Raw genomic sequence first — 18,460 nt, forward strand, 5'->3', positions numbered from 1 at the left:
CAGGAGCAAAGCCATTTCAACAAAACTAAAAGTCCAGAAAGTTTGTTGGTGGAAAGTTACTAAAGTTGAGAGGATGTTCCCTGCTTGGTTGAATACTAAATCTTCAAGGTGCCAGGGAGTTCTAGTATCAGACTGTCTACAACCTGGTGCCATCCAACTATTTAGACGCTTGCTACCTTCTTCCTGAAACCTGTCTGGGGAATGATAGAAATTGGAGCCCACTACATTTGGAATGCAACACGTTGAAGAAGGATGTCCAAAAAAAAAAAAAAAGTGGGTTGAGCAATTAGCATTTTTATTCTTTAAATGGATTGACCCTCTCAACGGGTGCAGAAAGAAGAGACAGTCTTTCATTTTAGATTTATAGAAACTGCTAATTAGTAACAAAGCACAGCTTACGTTCAGGTTGCCTTGTTCTAATAAGACATGTGTTTTTATAGGGGTGATTCAAGGTATTTTTCTATCCATGTGTGAATGAAGACAGATCTCTATGCAGAAGCTGGGTTTCCACATTGCACTACTAACCCATATCGTGATTAGTTTGGCCCTAACGTAATGTGTTCAGCATACCAAATCTCCCTATCCTGATCCAGTGATTTGCCTAATTTGATATCAATTTAATATTCCATCATTGGGGTCTGCCATTTGTTTTTTTAAAAAAACAATGCCAAATCCTCAGATGTTTCACCATGAATCAGCACTGTAACTCCAGCATGTGATTTTACTTGTCCCTCTTCTACCTATAAGGGAGATTTCTGTTGAAGCCTTCTGTTGAAGTTAAGCAGATAAACCTGTTCGCCAATCGGTCCTGTGTTGGTGAACTTGTGGAATCCTGTACGCACAATTGAAATCCTCTGTTGAGATGGACAGGTCAAGTCAACGGGTTCCTCATTCCACTTCTTTTATCTGAAATTCAGATGCTGAATTAAAACTGGCTGAGAAATTGTGGGAATATCTTTAGGTTTTTATTCTGCATCCTAAATTTGTCATCTCCAAACATTGCAGAGGATATGGTATTATTTTATACGTGGGAAGCTGCGCTAGGTGGCTTATGGGTGATTGTAAAGAGGAAGTGGGAAACTTTTATGTACATCAAACAAATAAATACGATTTTTTTTAAAAAATAAAATAAAATAAAATACCTTGGCTGTATCCCTGCACTCAGAGGGCCTGTCATTCTAAAGTAAAGAATAAGGCTAGCAAATATAGTAATTACTAGAGATGAGTAATCTAGAAATTCTCATTCCTGGCAGCTAGTAAAATTCTTAGTTCTCATACATGTTTTGTATCACCGAAAGGGAATTCCACAATCTGAGGTTTGCCAAATTGCTTTAGTGAATTTTTCCTATTGTGATACAAACTTACAATGACTTTATGTAAACTCCCCTGTCCGTCTGCTTTGGGAAAAATTCCCAGCTAGGCCAGCCTCCCTCATTTCCTTGACTGTCCAGAATGTGGGAATTGTATTCTGCTGTCCACCAGTCCTTCTGAAATGATCTGCCTTGAGCCTAAAGCCACCATCTTCCCAAACAGATAGACCACCCTGTGGAAATTAAGCAAGGAAGATGGTGACATGAAAGGCAGCTCGGTCTAGTGGTTAAAGCGCCAGGCTAGAAACCGGGAGACGGTGAGTTCTACCTTAGCCATGAAAACTGGGCGACCTTGAGCTAGTCATCCCAGAAGCTTCTTCGGTTCTGACTGATCTTGCAGCCCGTTTGCCTTACAAGATTCAGCAGTCCATCTGCATTTGAAAGACAAAGGCCACTCTTTTGAAGATAGCAAAGTCCATAATCTGGACAGAGAGGACCACTGGTTTGAAAGAGGTGACAAAGAGGCTATATCAAAATTGAAGACCCCCTCCTTCAACAGGATTGTCTTTTGTGCAGTGAGTAGAAGAAGTTATGCGTCTATTGATGGCCAATTTGACACAGTGCCAGGCATCCAGGAATTCTCTAGTATTTTGGACTTTGCTTGGTCTAGGATGGTCACAGTTTCTCAATTGAAACTGGTTAGGTCCATAAGTTGTGAAATTAAAGAGTTTTCATCATGTCCTCTGACTGGCACTCAGAGAGCACCAAGGACTCCTCATTTCAGTTCTGAGCTACAACTATTCTCCTTTAAAGTAGAATAATGTGACCCAGGTCACTTGTACCTCGAGTGGGAATGCTGGGTTGATTCGCTCGATCCCTCAGTTTCTTTTCCTGGCTGACCACGATAGCCTCAGGAGTTTTCTCCAACATTATTAAAAGTTCAAAGGTGTCAATACTTCCTATCCTGCTTCTTTAAATTCCAACTTTTGCTTCCATAGAGTGTCACAGGCAATACCATCATCTAATACTAATCACCCAAACACAAAAGAGATTGCTTATGTAAAGGGTTTATAAGGATCAATGTACTGCCACTGACCCGTCGATGGCAAGCATTGCTATCAGGGGAGGAGATCCAACTGAGCTAATACTGGCTGTACACATGCCAGAGTTGCATTGGTAAGGTGCCACCTACTCTCACCAGTATGCCAACATTTCTTTGCTGAAGGCATATTACAAACTGGAGCCTCAGACATCCTTGGGCTGAAGGAGGCCTGAGGATGGCAAGGCCATGAGGCCTAAAAGGGGGAGCCCCACTCTATGGACCCACCTGAATTGACATCTGCTCCCACCTTTTGACCTTCTGGAAAAGCATCAAACCCTAAAAACTCTTGTCTGGCCTATCTCATAAAACATAGCCCAGAACAGTTGTGTGAACCGATCTTGGCTCCTTCTTTGACAAGGTAACTACTCTGATCGATAAAGAAAAGACTTGGAATTATGTACCTCAATTTCAGTAAAAGCTTTTAATCAGGCTGCACAGGACGATCTCATGAACCAGCTGTTGAAATGTGATTTGAATGGCAGTGCAGTAAGGTGAGTCCACAACTGGATGGAAAACCATATGCATTAATAGTTCTGTATCAGGTTGGAGAGGATGAACTCTGTTTACATAGGACTTAGAGTTTTAAAAACAAATTAATTAGCATAGAACATAGAATCAGGACCGGAAAGGACCTTAGAGGTCTTCTGGTCCAGTGGTTGCCAGGGACCACTGGTGGTCTGCAAGAAAATTTTGGTGGTCCGCAGAGAAATGTCACCCCCAAAGCACTCCCCCCCCCCACAAAGCAATTAATCCAGGCTGCGCAGGAACACAAAGCTGCGCCGCTCACATGGCCCTCGGAAACAGAAGGTTTGCGTCGCTTGAATTGTGAACAACACGAGGTAGTGAGAGGAGGGAGGAAAGAGCAGAGGGGGAAAATTTGCCCCACGCACCTTGCCTGGCCACCAGGCTGCTGCTTTCTGCTTCTGCTTTTGGCTGCACGCAAGGAAAGCAGCTGCACTCTAAGAGCAGGATGCCTTGCAGGGTCCCAAAGATTCATTTCTGGCGGAGTTTGGGGGAGAGAAAGAAGACTTCTGCTGCTTTCCTTGCATGAAGCCAAAAGTCTCTCTCTCTCTCCCACTGAGAACGGAGCTGGAGACGGTATCCTGCAATCCCAAATAAAGAACGATCAATCGGTAGGAAAACAGGGTGGAGGATTTTCCTGCAGACTTTTTTTGGGATTTTCCCAGGGTCTCTGGATCGCTGGATTTAAAATTATGAGTTTGGTGGTCTCTGAGGTCCAAAAGGTTGGCAACCCTTGTTCTAGTCCAAGCTCTCAAGGCAGGAGAACTTATACCAAAGACTCCAATCTATTTTTGAAGACCTTCACTGACGGAGCACACAAAACTCCAGGAGGCAAGCTATTCCACTGAGTAATCATTCTCACTATCAGAACATTTATCCTTCTAGCTTGGATCTTTCTTTAAAAAGCTTCCACCCATTACTTCTTCTCTGGTGCCTTAGAAAATGAGTCAATCCCCTTTTCCTTTGTGACAGCCTCTAAAGTATTGGAAGGCACCTATCATGTCCCCTCTAATCCTTCTCTTTAATAAGCTAGTTACTAGACATACCTACTAGCTCCCGCAACTGTTTGTGATACCTGCTGAGTGCAGTTGGTTGGCCAATTGTGAACCTACAGGGTGGTGATGCTCTCTATCCTATATTTTTAGAATCCCCCAGTGAAGGGTCACCTCAGGTATCTGTTATTTGCTTTACGTGCTTTAAAATCTGGGCAGATGTTGTAATGGCTCTTTTCAAGGCCGTAGATTGCGTATCAGAGATAGTGACTGTCCTTTGCTCTAGTCTACAGTTCTCTCACCCCATTTGAAGGAAGTTCTCTGTTTTTTCCGTGTCTTTGATCTTGGAGCCTTTTGCCAATATGTGCAGCTTCCTCCCCCTTCGTGGACAGAATCCAGTTGGTAAATGTACCTTCCTGCAATATATAAAGTTGCTCTTTTCGTGATCATTTTTTTGTGAGCAGGGTAACGTACAGCCTGGTCATCTCCGAAGCTGCTTTCTTCTTTCAAATAACAGATAGTCCAGTTAAATCTGACAAGTGAGTAAATCTGCAGAATTTTTTTTAAAAAAAAAACCAGTTTTTTTCCCCCAGAGAATTAAAAGGTGATTTTTAGGAAAGGGAATAGCATTTTTTTGTTTTTGTTTTTTTCTGGCTGGTTAATTCTATTTAGGCTAGTTAATTCTATTCCAGGCTAAACATAGGTAAAGAAACAACAATTTATTCAACCATAATAGGAAACGCCTGCTAGAATTTGAGACACAGAGAAAAGAAAAGCAGTGAGGAGAAAGCCCATACTGAGCTGCCATTTCTTTTAGATTCAGATATGTGCTTGCAAATTTCTACCATCTTTATCTAGCAATAAGACCTCTTAAAAATCAGTGGGAAATTCTTCTAGGTAGATGCTGATAGAATTGCACTTCCTAAAGCAACTGTGCAATTGTGCTGGATACATCACGGGAGGTATTATTTCTACTTTGATTTGCTTTAATATTGCTGACTGTACGGCTGACAGTTTTGGAATCTGTCTTGCTCCTGGAGGACAAATAATGTTAGCCCTTCTTCAGGAAGCCAAGAGAAATGCTTATGTTAGGCAGACCAGAGTGCCTGCTGAGGAAAGCATGTGTGGATGGGAAAATATTAACATTAGGGCAGAGTTCCCCAACCTTTTTGGCTGTGGACCGCCAGGGGGGCAGTTAGAGGGGAACACACACATGCTGCTTGCGTAAATGGGGATGGATGCATGCACACGCACTCACCTGCCACTTCCATGGCCCGGTTGCGAAAGGTTCAAGGCCTGGTAGTGGGCCACGGCGCAGGGGTTGGGCACCCCTGGGTTAAAGGGAATGTAGCTGTTCTAAAAAAATATTTCTGAGGCTAGCTTTTGGGTGAAAGAAAATAGGAAATTCCATGGTGATTAGAAAACCTGAGTTACCGGGTTCAGAGGCAGAAGCTGAAAGTCTGCTGTCTTACCTTTTCAGTCGTACCTGACTTTTTATAACATTGTTTCTCAACCTTAGCGACTTTAAGATGTGTGGACTTCAACTCCCAAAATTCTGGGACTTGAAGTCCACACATCTAAGTTGCTAAAATTGAGAAACACTGATTTATAGCCTTTTATACATTTTATAGATCTCTCCATTTTTTTTTCCTGATGCTTTACAATTTTGGTTAATGTTTCTAGGTTAAAAACAGCGTCATTATTGTTGGTATTCTTTGCTGGTCTCTTATAAGTGCCTCCAACTATTCTTAGCATAACTGATTTTTCTAAGGAATTTTATTGCACAACATACCCAAAAGAGGGCACACTTACTTTCGTGATCCTAGGTTTTCAGTGACTCTTCTGGCTTGATAGGGTCGGTGGATTTAAAACAAGATCAGAGCAGTAAAATGTTGATTTCGGGTCATTTTACATTGTTATTTATTTCAGTTATATCTTAAACCATAGTTTACAAGATAGGGATTTGTACACCAAGTTCCAGAATAGGATTCTGGAATAAGTTAGAAAGTTAGAACGTGAATAATATATACCAACACTGTATTGGGAACCCTGGAGAAGATCTACTAGCAATTCTGTGTAAAACTCTCCATTCGCTGAACAAGGGGATCTTTAATCAAGAGTTCTAGAAGGTTGGAGATACATCATGGAGAAGCGCAAAGTTGACTAAGTCATTACCTGCTCACCATTGGTGTCCTCAGGAAAAAAGGAGCACCACCATCACAACAATCATGAATCGGCATAAGGTGGGCTTATACAGTATTGGAATAATCTTATATTGGTTGTCATTTTTTCCAGGTCCACTGACTCGTCCTTCTGTTGCAATGCCTTGTCTGCTATGCCCATCTCTCTTGTGCTGCCTCCTCCTCGTCCTCCTCCCCTTTCCACTAGCCTCCAGTTCTGTTTCTAATGGAGACACAGTGGTCATAACCAGCAGTGGCCCTATTAAGGGCAAGCAGTTCCTGTCTGGCCTTGGATCTGTGACAGCCTATCTAGGCATTCCTTATGCTGAACCTCCCCTGGGGAATTTGCGTTTCCAGAAACCTCTTCCACATCAGCCATGGAAGCAACCATTGGAAGCCACCAGTTTTGGCAATTCCTGTCCTCAATTTATTTTCCGGGATGTCCCTGAAGCTGAGATATGGTCTCCTAAAAAACCACTGTCAGAAGACTGCCTTTCGCTCAACATCTGGGTGCCACACCCACAACCTTCTGCCCCAGTGCCTGTTTTGGTCTGGATACATGGAGGAGGATATTTAATGGGCACGTCTTCTCTGGAGTTGTTCAATGGGGCATCCTTAGCTGCCACTGAGAATGTCATTGTGGTCACCATCAATTATCGCTTGGGAGCCTTAGGCTTCCTTTACTTTCCACCAGCTGCCCCAGGGAACCTAGGCTTATTGGACCAACAGCTGGCCCTGAAGTGGGTAAAAGAGAATGCAGCTGCCTTTGGGGGAGATCCTTCTCGCGTGACCATTTTTGGCCACAGTGCTGGAGGAGCTTCTGTGAATTTCCATCTTCTCGCGCCAAAAAGCCAGGACCTTTTTGCCCAAGCGGTGATACAGAGTGGAACAGCCAATGCCTACTGGGCTTGGAGGTCTCCTGAGGAAATCAAACGGTTAGCGCTGGAATTCGTTCATTTGCTAGGTTGCTCCGAGGACAATAAGATCAGCATAGGGCACTGTCTGCAAACAAAAAATGTTTCTGAATTTATTCAGCATGAAATAGCTATGTTCTTGAAAGGTGGCATCCTTCTGAATTTTCCCTTCAGGCCAACCACAGATGGGGACTTTTTATTTGGGGAACCAGAAAAGCTCATGGAGGAGGGGCAAATTCAAGTCAAACCTGTCCTCATAGGTGAAACCTCTGATGAAGCGGCCTCATTTGTCCATTATGTTTTCTCTAATGTCACCCACAATCTCATCAGTCAGGAGCAGCTTCTGAAAGGGATACAGCTGTTGGTGCCAAATGCAACTGAAGATGTGTTTCAGAGTATAGCACTGAGGTACAGTGAAGGGAATCACGGTCCAGCAAAATACCGCTCCGCTCTGTCCCACTTCTATACAGATCGGATATTTACATGTCCATTCATTGAAGCTGCAGGAAATATCAGGAAAACGGGGAGTCCTGTATATGCCTATTTATTCGCACATCGCCCTTCATGGTCAGTTTGGCCTGAATGGATTGGGGCATCCCACGGTGCTGAGATTCCTTACCTTTTTGGGACCCTTGAATCAGTGATGCCTGTCAATCAAACATACACAGAGGCTGAAGCCAGACTGAGCCGTAAGGTGATGCACTACTGGGCAGAATTTGCCAGAACTGGGTAAGTGGTTCACTTTATTTCTATCAATTTGTATTTTAAATCCAAAGAAAGCCCCCACACACATATTCAACAAATGCATTTTAAACCTAAAATAATGCAGCCATAAAGTAATGCACTCTACTCCTTTGCCTATGTTTACAGGTTGTGTTAATACATGTAGTTTAGAGATGGTATTCAGCAGGTTCTGACAAGTTCTGGAGAACTGGTAGCAGAAATTTTGAGTAGTTCGGAGAACTGGCAAATGCCACCTCTGACTGGAGATTTTACAGTATCCTTCCCCTGCCACGCCCACCAAGCCATGCCCACAGGACCAGTAGTAAAAAAAATTGAATCCCACCACTGCATAGGATGGTGACATATGATTTCCTACTCCAAAGTTGTCTCAACTGTATGGCCCTTATCACTAGTGTCTAGCTACCAGAATCTGATGGCTCTGGGTTCTGGCTGTTGCTTCTGAATTCGGATTGATGCATAACAAGACTGCTCTTATCTATGATGTTATCTATCATATCTTACTGAAAGTAAAGGGAGTCTAACTGAAGACACATGCAAGAGCCCAGGTTAGGATTTCTGCATCGTAAGAAAGATGGTGAAATAGCAATATTATTCCAATTTCTCATTGTGTCTGCTTGATTGCCAAGCAACCGCTATGTTTAGGCTGTGCATCCTGCACTTACCTGCATCCAAAATGGGCTGCAGCGGGAATTCTGGGAAGGGAGGGGAGGGGTGGGAGCGGACAGCCAGGAGTGGGATTTGGGGTTCTCCAAACTGCACAGAACCTTATCTAGGGGCTCACCTGAACCTTGCAACCCCCAGCCCACCCTGCATGGTTCATATGTTAGGTATTGCCTGACTTGTATGCTTAGGAAAAGGAGGACTGCTAAAAGTTTAAAAACTCATGAATGTGATAAAGCCATTTATTTTATTGTTGGATGATTATCTTGGATTTTGCTGATTAATCTAACAATGTCCACATTATTATTTTAGTTTTAACTATCCTAAAATGCAACAGATGCAAAAGAATCATATAACATCAATATTTATTCATTTTATTTCTATAACTTTTCTATAAAAATTACAATGAATAAATAATGTTATGAGCTCAAGAATTTCTTAATCAGTTCGCTGTTTTCATCTTTAGGTGTTCCTTTAGTATTTAGATCTTTTTGGTCTCAAGAGGATATTACAACATTTGGGGAAGAAGATGCAACCCAACAGTCCAGCACTGAGGCCAAGATGGAGAAGACCTGCACCGACCACCATGGACTTTCCTTTTGGTGCTCAGGTAGGTGGGCAGGAAGGAGACCCAGACACTGCAGAAGACCAGCATGCTGAAAGTGATCAACTTGGCTTTGAAGGCCCCAGGCAGATTCCTGGCGCAGGAAAGCACGTGAAATAAATGGTAGCTAGAAAAACAATGTAGCCAAGGGCAACATTGTTAGGATAACATTGGTTACCTAACTTAGTTTGGATAAAAATAATATATATAACTATGTTAGTGAGTTTATGTATGTATCACTTTAAACTGTAAACCAAGTTTTTGGGTGCGGTTGTTAAATCACCATAAAAGGAGCAAGAGGGAGCTCACTGTTTCCCTGGCTTTTACTGAATGCTGGACAATGGATTGATGGTGATAACTGCATGTTTGCTGAGAGAAGAAAAGGGTTTGATTTTTCTTCATATCTCTGACTGCAAAAGAGACACATCACTGGACTGATTGATTGTAAGTTTAATGAACTCTTTTTCGACACTGGACTTTGCAAACTGAATAAATCCCCGGACTGACTGAACTTAGTGTATGACATATGGACCGCTTGACTATGCTATAACTCTTTGCTGGAATAAAAACTATTTAACTTGCAAAGTGTATCTGTCTTACTGAGTGTAAGCTACTACAACGCTTTTGTCTCACATATCTGCCTGTCTGCTAGACTGCCGCTAACGCCTAAGTTAGTGTATATCCCTAACAAACATAAAACATAGACAGAGCCTTCATTGCATTGCAGGATGATCTCTCCTGGCTGGGTGTGTAGGTCAGATTCAGGAATGGAGAAGAAACCCAGTCAGATGGAACAGATCAGTACCCCAGACAGCAGAACCAGAAAGGATGATGGAGTTGGCCAAGCTCTTCCCTCAACCATCTCTTCACTCAGTTTCTGGTTTTGTGGCCAGGAAGGCCAGCACAACCATGGGATTGAGCCACAACACTGAAGACACAGCTCCTGAGAAAACAATGTTAAATACAGTTTGTCGTAGAAGACAGGTGCTTTCCTGGTCGACCCAGAAATCAAAAAGAGGACAAGAAGCAAAGCAAGAGGGAGACCAGGAGAATAAAGGAGAGGTCCCAATTGTTTGCTTTGACAATGGGACTTTCGAGGTATTTAATGAATGTAATTAAGATGAATCTGTGGTTGCAAATAACAGTAAGGAAAAGGAGACCAGGATGTGATGCCCAGCTATTCTTCATAGGATAAAGAAGGATATTCTTTGGGGATACACTAATCCTGGCTCTTGGTTGGATATTGATCATCAGGTACAGAAGTGTATTTTTTACTATCTGAGAAATCAGAAAGGAATATTTCTTTTATAGTCTCTCCTTTTACATTTCCAGAAACCTTGGATAATAACTGATACAGAGGAATAGGAAAGCTTATAGTCATGAAAATCCTTCATTGGATAGTGATGAACAGACCTATGGAACAGCTGTCCTGCCCTACATAAGAGGTACTTTTGCACAGACAAAATTAGTAAGGTACTACACAGACATCACATCAGGACTGCCTTCAAAACAGACAGAAAAAAATAGCAGCCATCCTTAGCAAACCCCAAAGATAAAATTGACCTGGAAAACCAAGGCATATACTGAAGTCCCCTGTGCATCATGCCTGGCCACATACATTGGACAGACCAATAGAAGAATAAGTACCCGCCTGGATGAACACAAAAATGCAGTCAAAAAGCTGGAACACACTTCCTCACTAGTCCAACACATGGAAGCTACAGGTCATAGCATCAACTTCAATGGCACCAAAACCCTGGCCACTATGGAAAACCCTAGCCACAGAGTCATCAGAGAAGCCATAGAGATTGAACAAAGACCAGAAAGCATGAACAGAAGAGATGATTCCACCAGGCTGTCAATCATTTGGAAACCTGCACTCACAAACAAAAATCTCCACACCACAAGCCAGGCAAACACCTGGGCACAAACAGATCCCCCTGATACCTCCAGCTCAAACACACCCCAACCAGGCACCCAGATGAAACCCAGCTTCCTAACTAATGATAGCCGCCCATTTACTCCGGTGCCAAGCTGCACTAAAGACCTCCATTAAAGTAACACAATGCTGCCAGCCAATCAAGATACAAAAAGAGCCAAAAACAGACAGAAGATATCAGAAACACCCATCAAGCAGAACACAGCAAACTCCGAGACCAATAAACACAGACCAAGACTCCCAACCAATCAGGATGAAGAAAACCATTCTGGCACAGCAATAGGCTGCCCCAAATTTAAATCTGAAACCACTGTAAAGTCTGACCCACAGACGGACACAATACAGAAGCCTGATGATGGCAGATGAGATTCTGCTGAAACGTTGCTACAACTTTAAAAGAACTACAATGACGTGGGAAAATACCCTAACCAAGCCGAACACCATACATGTAAGTACCCTTGAAAACTTAAGAAAACAAATATCAAACCTCTACGGGAGGAAATAAACAGCCAGATCAAAACCTACGAAACTGGAAATTAAAAGAGCAGGAATACTATGTGACCTCCAATTCCTACGCAGCTGCAGAGACAACAATACTACACCAACCTGCTTCAAATTAACATTTCATCAAAGCACAGCAGCCACTAAACGTATCCTGAAAAGAACTGAAATGGCTTTACTACGGAACGAGCTCCACAGTAAGAGATTCCGATTAGATCAGTTAAACAAAGATTTGCTAGCACTACACCTGGAACTGAGCAGCAAAATCCACCTCTACTTTGGGACAAGATAAAACAACTTACAACTTGGAGAGCTGATTCTGAAGGTATTTACAAACAGGAAAAATTATTGAAAAAAATTAAAGAAATTAGAACATGACAAGAAAACCCCAACAACTCACAACAACACCTGAAACAATTAGTGCACAACGTTTCCAACAGAGAACTCACCAAAACAGAAACAGATGTTCTAACCAAAGGATTCAATTATGCTATAGCACCCCAAAAAATCCCCACAGAATCCATCATATGTGCAGTAGAATCCAGCCTAACTAAATTAAATACAGATGAAGCTGATAAAATAAGACACCAAGTTACCAATATCCTATGCACAAGCAAGCCACCCAAAAGCAACTTACAGAAAAATGAAATTAAAGCACTACAAACCCTGAAAAGAGATAGCAGCATAATCATCCTCCCAGCAGACAAAGGAAATGCCACTGTAGTAATGGACAGAAAAGACTACGAAACAAAATTGACAGACCTACTCCAAGACTCCACATACAAACCCATAAACACAGACCCAACCACATATCTGGAAAAATTAACCAAGAAGAAAATTATAACCAGCCACATAAGCAAAGAGATCCAACACACGATTATACCCAGAGAGAAATCTTCCAGATGCCCCAAACTATACGGCCTCCCAAAAATACACAAAGAAGGCATACCTCTCAGACCCATAGTCAGCTCCAGAGGAGCACCACTACAAAACCTAGCCAAATACCTAGCAAAGCAGCTACAGCCCCATGCTGAAACAGCAGCTTCACATGTACAAAACTCATACCACTTCTTGGAAATGATCAAAGATCTACACGTGGAGCAAGAAGATCTGCTTGTAAGTTTTGACGTGGTTTCCTATTCACTCAAGTCCCGATAAAAGAGACCCTTGAAATCATCAAAAATAAATACCAACCAGCCAAACACCTCATGGAACTAACAGAACACTGCTTAACCAACACATATTTCATATACAAAGGACAAAGATACAAACAAATAGAAGGAGCCCCCATGGGATCACCACTGTCACCTGTCATTGCTAACCTGTTCATGGAAGAATTCAATCCAGAGCCCTGGCCAATGCCATCCTCAAACCCAAACTATGGTTAAGATACATCGATGACACATTCGTGATTTGGCCCCATGGACAAGAAAACCTAAACAATTTCCTAACACACCTAAACAGCGCACACCCCAAAATCAGGTTCACCATGGAAACAGAAACAAACAAACAACTACCATTCCTAGATGTACTAATCTACAAAAAACAGATGGCACACTAGGACACACCATATACCAGAAGAAAACACACACCAACCGCTACCTCAACGCCCAATCCCACCACCACCCAGCACAGATAAACTCCGTGGCTAAAACACTAATTACCAGAACCAAACGCCTGGCAGACAAGACACACATTAAGGCTGAACTATGCACCCTGACTAAAGTACTGACAGCCAACGGCTTCCACAAAAGCAAAATCACCAGCTTGATCCACAAAAACACACTGAAACATAATAGAGACCCAGAAGATGAACAGACCTATGGAACAGCTGTCCTGCCCTACATAAGAGGTACTACAGACAAAATTAGTAAGGTACTACACAGACATCACATCAGGACTGCCTTCAAAACAGACAGAAAAATAGCAGCCATCCTTAGCAACCCCAAAGATAAAATTACCTGGAAAACCAAGGCGTATACGAAGTCCCCTGTGCATCATGCCCGCCACATACATTGGACAGACCAATAGAAGAATAAGTACCCGCCTGGATGAACACAAAAATGCAGTCAAAAAGCTGGAACACACTTCCTCACTAGTCCAACACATGGAAGCTACAGGTCATAGCATCAACTTCAATGGCACCAAAACCCTGGCCACTATGGAAAACCCTAGCCACAGAGTCATCAGAGAAGCCATAGAGATTGAAAAAGACCAGAAAGCATGAACAGAAGAGATGATTCCACCAGGCTGTCAATCATTTGAAGCCTGCACTCACAAACAAAAAATCTCCACACCACAAGCCAGGCAAACACCTGGGCACAAACAGATCCCCCTGATACCTCCAGCTCAAACACACCCCAACCAGGCACCCAGATGAAACCCAGCTTCCTAACTAATGATAGCCGTCCATTTACCCGAAGCCAAGCTGCACTAAAGACCTCCATTAAAGTAACACAATGCTGCCAGCCAATCAAGATACAAAAAGAGCCAAAAAACAGACAGAAGATATCAGAAACACCCATCAAGCAGAACACAGCAAACTCCGAGACCAATAAACACAGACCAAGACTCCCAACCAATCAGGATGAAGAAAAAACCATTCTGGCACAGCAATAGGCTGCCCCAAATTTAAATCTGAAACCACTGTAAAAGTCTGACCCACAGACGGACACAATACAGAAGCCTGATGATGGCAGATGAGATTCTGCTGAAACGTTGCTACAACTTTAAAAGAACTACAATGACGTGGGAAAATACCCGAACCAAGCGAACACCATACATATATATATATATATATATATATATATATATATATATATATATATATATATATATATATATATGTGTGTGTGTGTGTGTGTGTGTGTGTGTGTGTGTGTGTGTGTGTGTTATGTGTATGTGTATGTATATGAATATGATGTATATGCATATGCATATGCATATGTATAGATATATATTAAAGACAAGTGAAGTCTCTATTGCCCAGATTATGGTCCTTTTATGGCCTCCTTAAGAACACTTCTGAAATACTTTATAGATGTTTTCCATAACTATATTCTGCAAACTATCAATATGTAATCTGTGCTAGTGATGTTAACTTAATCCAACATTCTCAGCTAGATATTTAAAATAAATAAATAAAACCCTTTGTCTTTTCTCACAATGGATAAGTATTACAAACATATACAGAACATATTAGAATGTAAGTTAACCAATTGGCATTTTTAAAACCCAAAATGCAGGCAATATCCTTTTTTTCTCATGTACTTGAAAATTGTTTCAAATTAGACTATCGTTTTTCTTATTTTGCTAAATTCACTTATGAACTTCTGTTTCATTATAACCTTGGACCACATTCCAGTTGCTCTAAAACTTAAATATTATAAGTTATATGATATCAGCTTTCCTAATAAGCAATGCTTATTTTGTGGAATGCATCAAGAGGGATATTTGTTTTTAAAATAAATAAATACTCTTTATCATTGAGTTAATCCTCTAGGAGGATATTTAAGGAATCTTTTTATAGCCCTATTACTACTATAAAGACAATACAATCTCTGTGTAAAACTAGGGGAAGACCCTGGACATGATGGATTTCCAGATGAAAGGTACAGAACTTTTATAAATATATTGATGTCTATATTTTTAGAGGTTTATAATCAATGCATCTTTCCACAGTATATTCCCTTTCTATATTCCCTCCATCTTTTTATACATCCTATGTTACAGTAATATTAATACCTAAAAATGACCCCACCAAACAAGCACGTTGTAGATCAATAACTATGCATAATATGAATGCTAAAGTATTAATGGCACCACTAGTAGGAGGCTGCAGAAAGAAATACAATACTGTGATAATACAGCACAGACTGTTATAAAAAAAAACATTAAAGTGGTAGTAGACACAGAATACAAATGACAGCTTGGCTGATCTGGGTTCATTAACTTTTGGTATTGTCACATACCATGACTTCTATATGAATTAGCAATAATAATAAATATTCATCATGTAACTGACAATAAATCAAGTTTCATTTCCCCTCTGAATTCTCAACCAAAAGAAAAATCAACCTGCATTAAGCCACCCTGGTGGAGGCTTTCAGAGACAGCCACCCAAAAGGTCTCCTTATATTTAATTTGGTCTTAGCATCTGCAAGAGGGATCCAAAAAATTGAGATGGTAGCCATGACCATATAATTGATGCCCCCACTTTTTACATGTGGTTTGATACAGCTGCCTTTTGATATTTTTGCACCCTTCCCCAGTTGTCCCTGATTTTAGATTTTTTTTCCAGATTCAATACTTGAAAGTATACCTCTAGAATAGTTTCAGTATATAACTGCTGCAAATACAGGTAGTCCTCTACTTACTATCCGTCGCTTAGCAACAGTTCAAAGTTATGATGGAATCCGCAAAGCTACATACAACAGTTCAAAGTTGTACAGTAACTCCTGCACTACTTCTGTGGTCACGAGAATAAAATTCAGGCGGATTCACCCTTACAACCAATTGCAGGGATAGTGCAGTGGCTCCCCGCCTATCTCCTCCACGATAGCCAATTATTAACAATACATTTTAAAGAGAAAGAGAAATAAGAAAAATTAAAATGTGAGAAAACCCGTGTTAGCCAGTGCAGCAGTACTACAAAACCCATATTGAAAATATTGAAAAAAATCTATCCCACGCAGCCCTTATCTCCATTTCCACACCACCAGATCCTACATCTTCCTCCCCAATCCCCAATCACTGAGCACTCATTTATCTTTTGTACTGTGGAGCCTTGGAGCTCTCATTGAGGAAGGAGAGCAGGCCGCACTGCCCCTTGGCATCCCTAGGCTGTATGGCTCTGTCCCAGAAGCAGGAACCATTTTCGGAGGAGCCATCCTTACCCAGGGGTGGGATTCAAAAATTTTAACAACTGGTTCTGTGGGCATGGCTTAGTTGGTGGGCGTGGCTTGGTGGTCATGTGACTGAGTGGACGTGGCTTGGTGGTCATGTTATTGGCTGGGTGTGCCCAACTCAATATCACTCACATCGAGGCACGCATCTCCTCGCCTGGCCTCTCATGACTGTGGGGATGCTGCGACGGTCGTAAGTGTGAAAAATGGTCATAAGTCACTTTTTTCAGTGCCATTGTAACTTTGAATGGTCACTTCACACAAGCAAAGTACCAGCAAAGGAGGGGGGAAAAACTCCAGAGAAGTTCCAGAGACAGGAAGTCTAGTCCTGCCAAGAATGTAACAAGGGTTAACGGAGAGGCAGTTTCTGTAAGCAACACCAGAAAGTTTCCTTGCTGCCTTCCTTACAGGATTAGGCCAGTAATTTCTTCTAACAACCAGTTCTCCAAACTGCTTAGAATGTTAACAACCGGTTCTACCGAATAGGTGCAAACTGGTAGAATCCCACCCCTGTCCTTACCCCAGTGTGAGCTCTGGAGACCTACAGTACAGAAGATAAATGAGGGATTGGTGATGGGGAGTGAGGAGGAGTGTGGGGGACTCAGTGGGGTGGGAAGCAGGCCCCAAGGACTGCGGGGGCTCCAAAGAGCAGGAAGCAGAGCACAACCTGCCTCTGGGAATGGGGGAGGCCTTGGAAGGCATGGGGGGGGCAGGTAGACCTGGACCTACAGTATGTCTCCTGTGGCATTCCTGTTCTTGAGGCACCCAATGATCCACTTAACCTGCATGGTCATTTAAAGAAATTGGGGAGATCACGGGTGGGGTTATTAGTAAGGTGACCAACTATCCTCCTTTAGGGAGGACAGCCTTCCTTTTGTAAGTTCTGTCCTGTCTCAAAAAGTGTCCTCCTACATGTCCTCCTTTTTGATATTTGAAGACTAATCTGTAAATCTCCGTATTTGATCGATGCCGATCCGATCCGTTGTGTGTGATGTGACGTATTTGTATTTGACATGACGATTCATCAAGGCTCGGTATAGTGCAGCGAGACACGATTATGAGACGCATGCGCTCCACACAGGAGAATTGTTTTGAGAGAGTGCGCCACGCGCAAGTGGCTTTGTTTGTTTTTCTTTCTTCAATTTATTTGTGTCCTCCTTCTCATTGTAAAAAAGTTGGTCACCTTAGTTAGGCAAGATGATCATATGGAAGCTTTGCTTAATGACCATCACGATTTGGGACAGTAATGGGGAGACTCCAGTATGGTAATAAATTGAGGCCTATCAGTGTCTCGCTGTGATGGCAAATGCATGAATGACTGTAGTGCAGCTTTAAAACTTCCACATCCCTTTTAAAAAGTTCATATATGATTCTTGTAAAAAAAATGAATCTTTTTTGTTTGACCTTCAGAGAGTTTCAGATGCCACCTATGTCCTGGAAACTGGTCTTATCATGATGGCAAATGTTACTGGATTTCCAAAGAACCAGGGACCTGGGACAAAAGCCAGGAAGACTGCAGAGCCAGAGGTGCTCAAATGTTGGTGCTAAAGGAACAGGAAGAAATGGTAGGTCAAGATTTGGGTTGGGGAGGTTAAGGGAGTAATGAAGATGGATGGAATAGCTATTATGTATGTTGATTAAGCAGATGCTATCCCACAGCAGATGCCCATGGGAGGGAGGGAGGGAGAGGAGAAAGTATGTTAAAAAATAAACCAAGATAGCAACTGTGACTTGTGTGTTAGAAACCCCACCTTTTTTATACGTGTTATGAGCTACATATTCCTCTTAAAGATGTTGAAGAGTAGACAACCAGCAGTGAACCATGCACATCCAATTCAGTAGCTCCTTCCAGTCTGATAAAGAACAATTGAAGAGCACCCTCAACACAAGGGTGGTACTAAAAAAGATGGTTTCATTTTTTCAGCAAATGCTTTATTATTACCGGGAGATGCATATCCCACTGCTGTTACTTGTATAAATGGTGTATTTAATGCTTCTGCCTATTTTCTTCACGGTGACAACCTGTGCAGTAGGTTGGAAAGAGAGGCAGGAGGACTGGCCTAAAGTCACCCAGCTAGCTTTCACACC

General features: G+C 42.0%; 1 pseudogene across 1 annotated transcript; it reads left to right on the forward strand.

The window, feature by feature from the left end:
• The first annotated feature begins 4,216 nt into the window (after window positions 1-4,216).
• LOC148131882 (acetylcholinesterase pseudogene) lies at window positions 4,217-7,769 on the forward strand (annotated as a pseudogene). The gene is made up of 2 exons (XR_015747171.1): window positions 4,217-4,465; window positions 6,222-7,769. The product of XR_015747171.1 is annotated as an acetylcholinesterase pseudogene (transcript).
• Window positions 7,770-18,460: the final 10,691 nt, after the last annotated feature.

This window comes from Notechis scutatus, chromosome 2 (genome assembly GCF_049901735.1).
Source record: "Notechis scutatus isolate UNSWTSFEM ecotype Mainland chromosome 2, rNotScu1.2, whole genome shotgun sequence".
NCBI classification, from domain to species: domain Eukaryota; kingdom Metazoa; phylum Chordata; class Lepidosauria; order Squamata; family Elapidae; genus Notechis; species Notechis scutatus.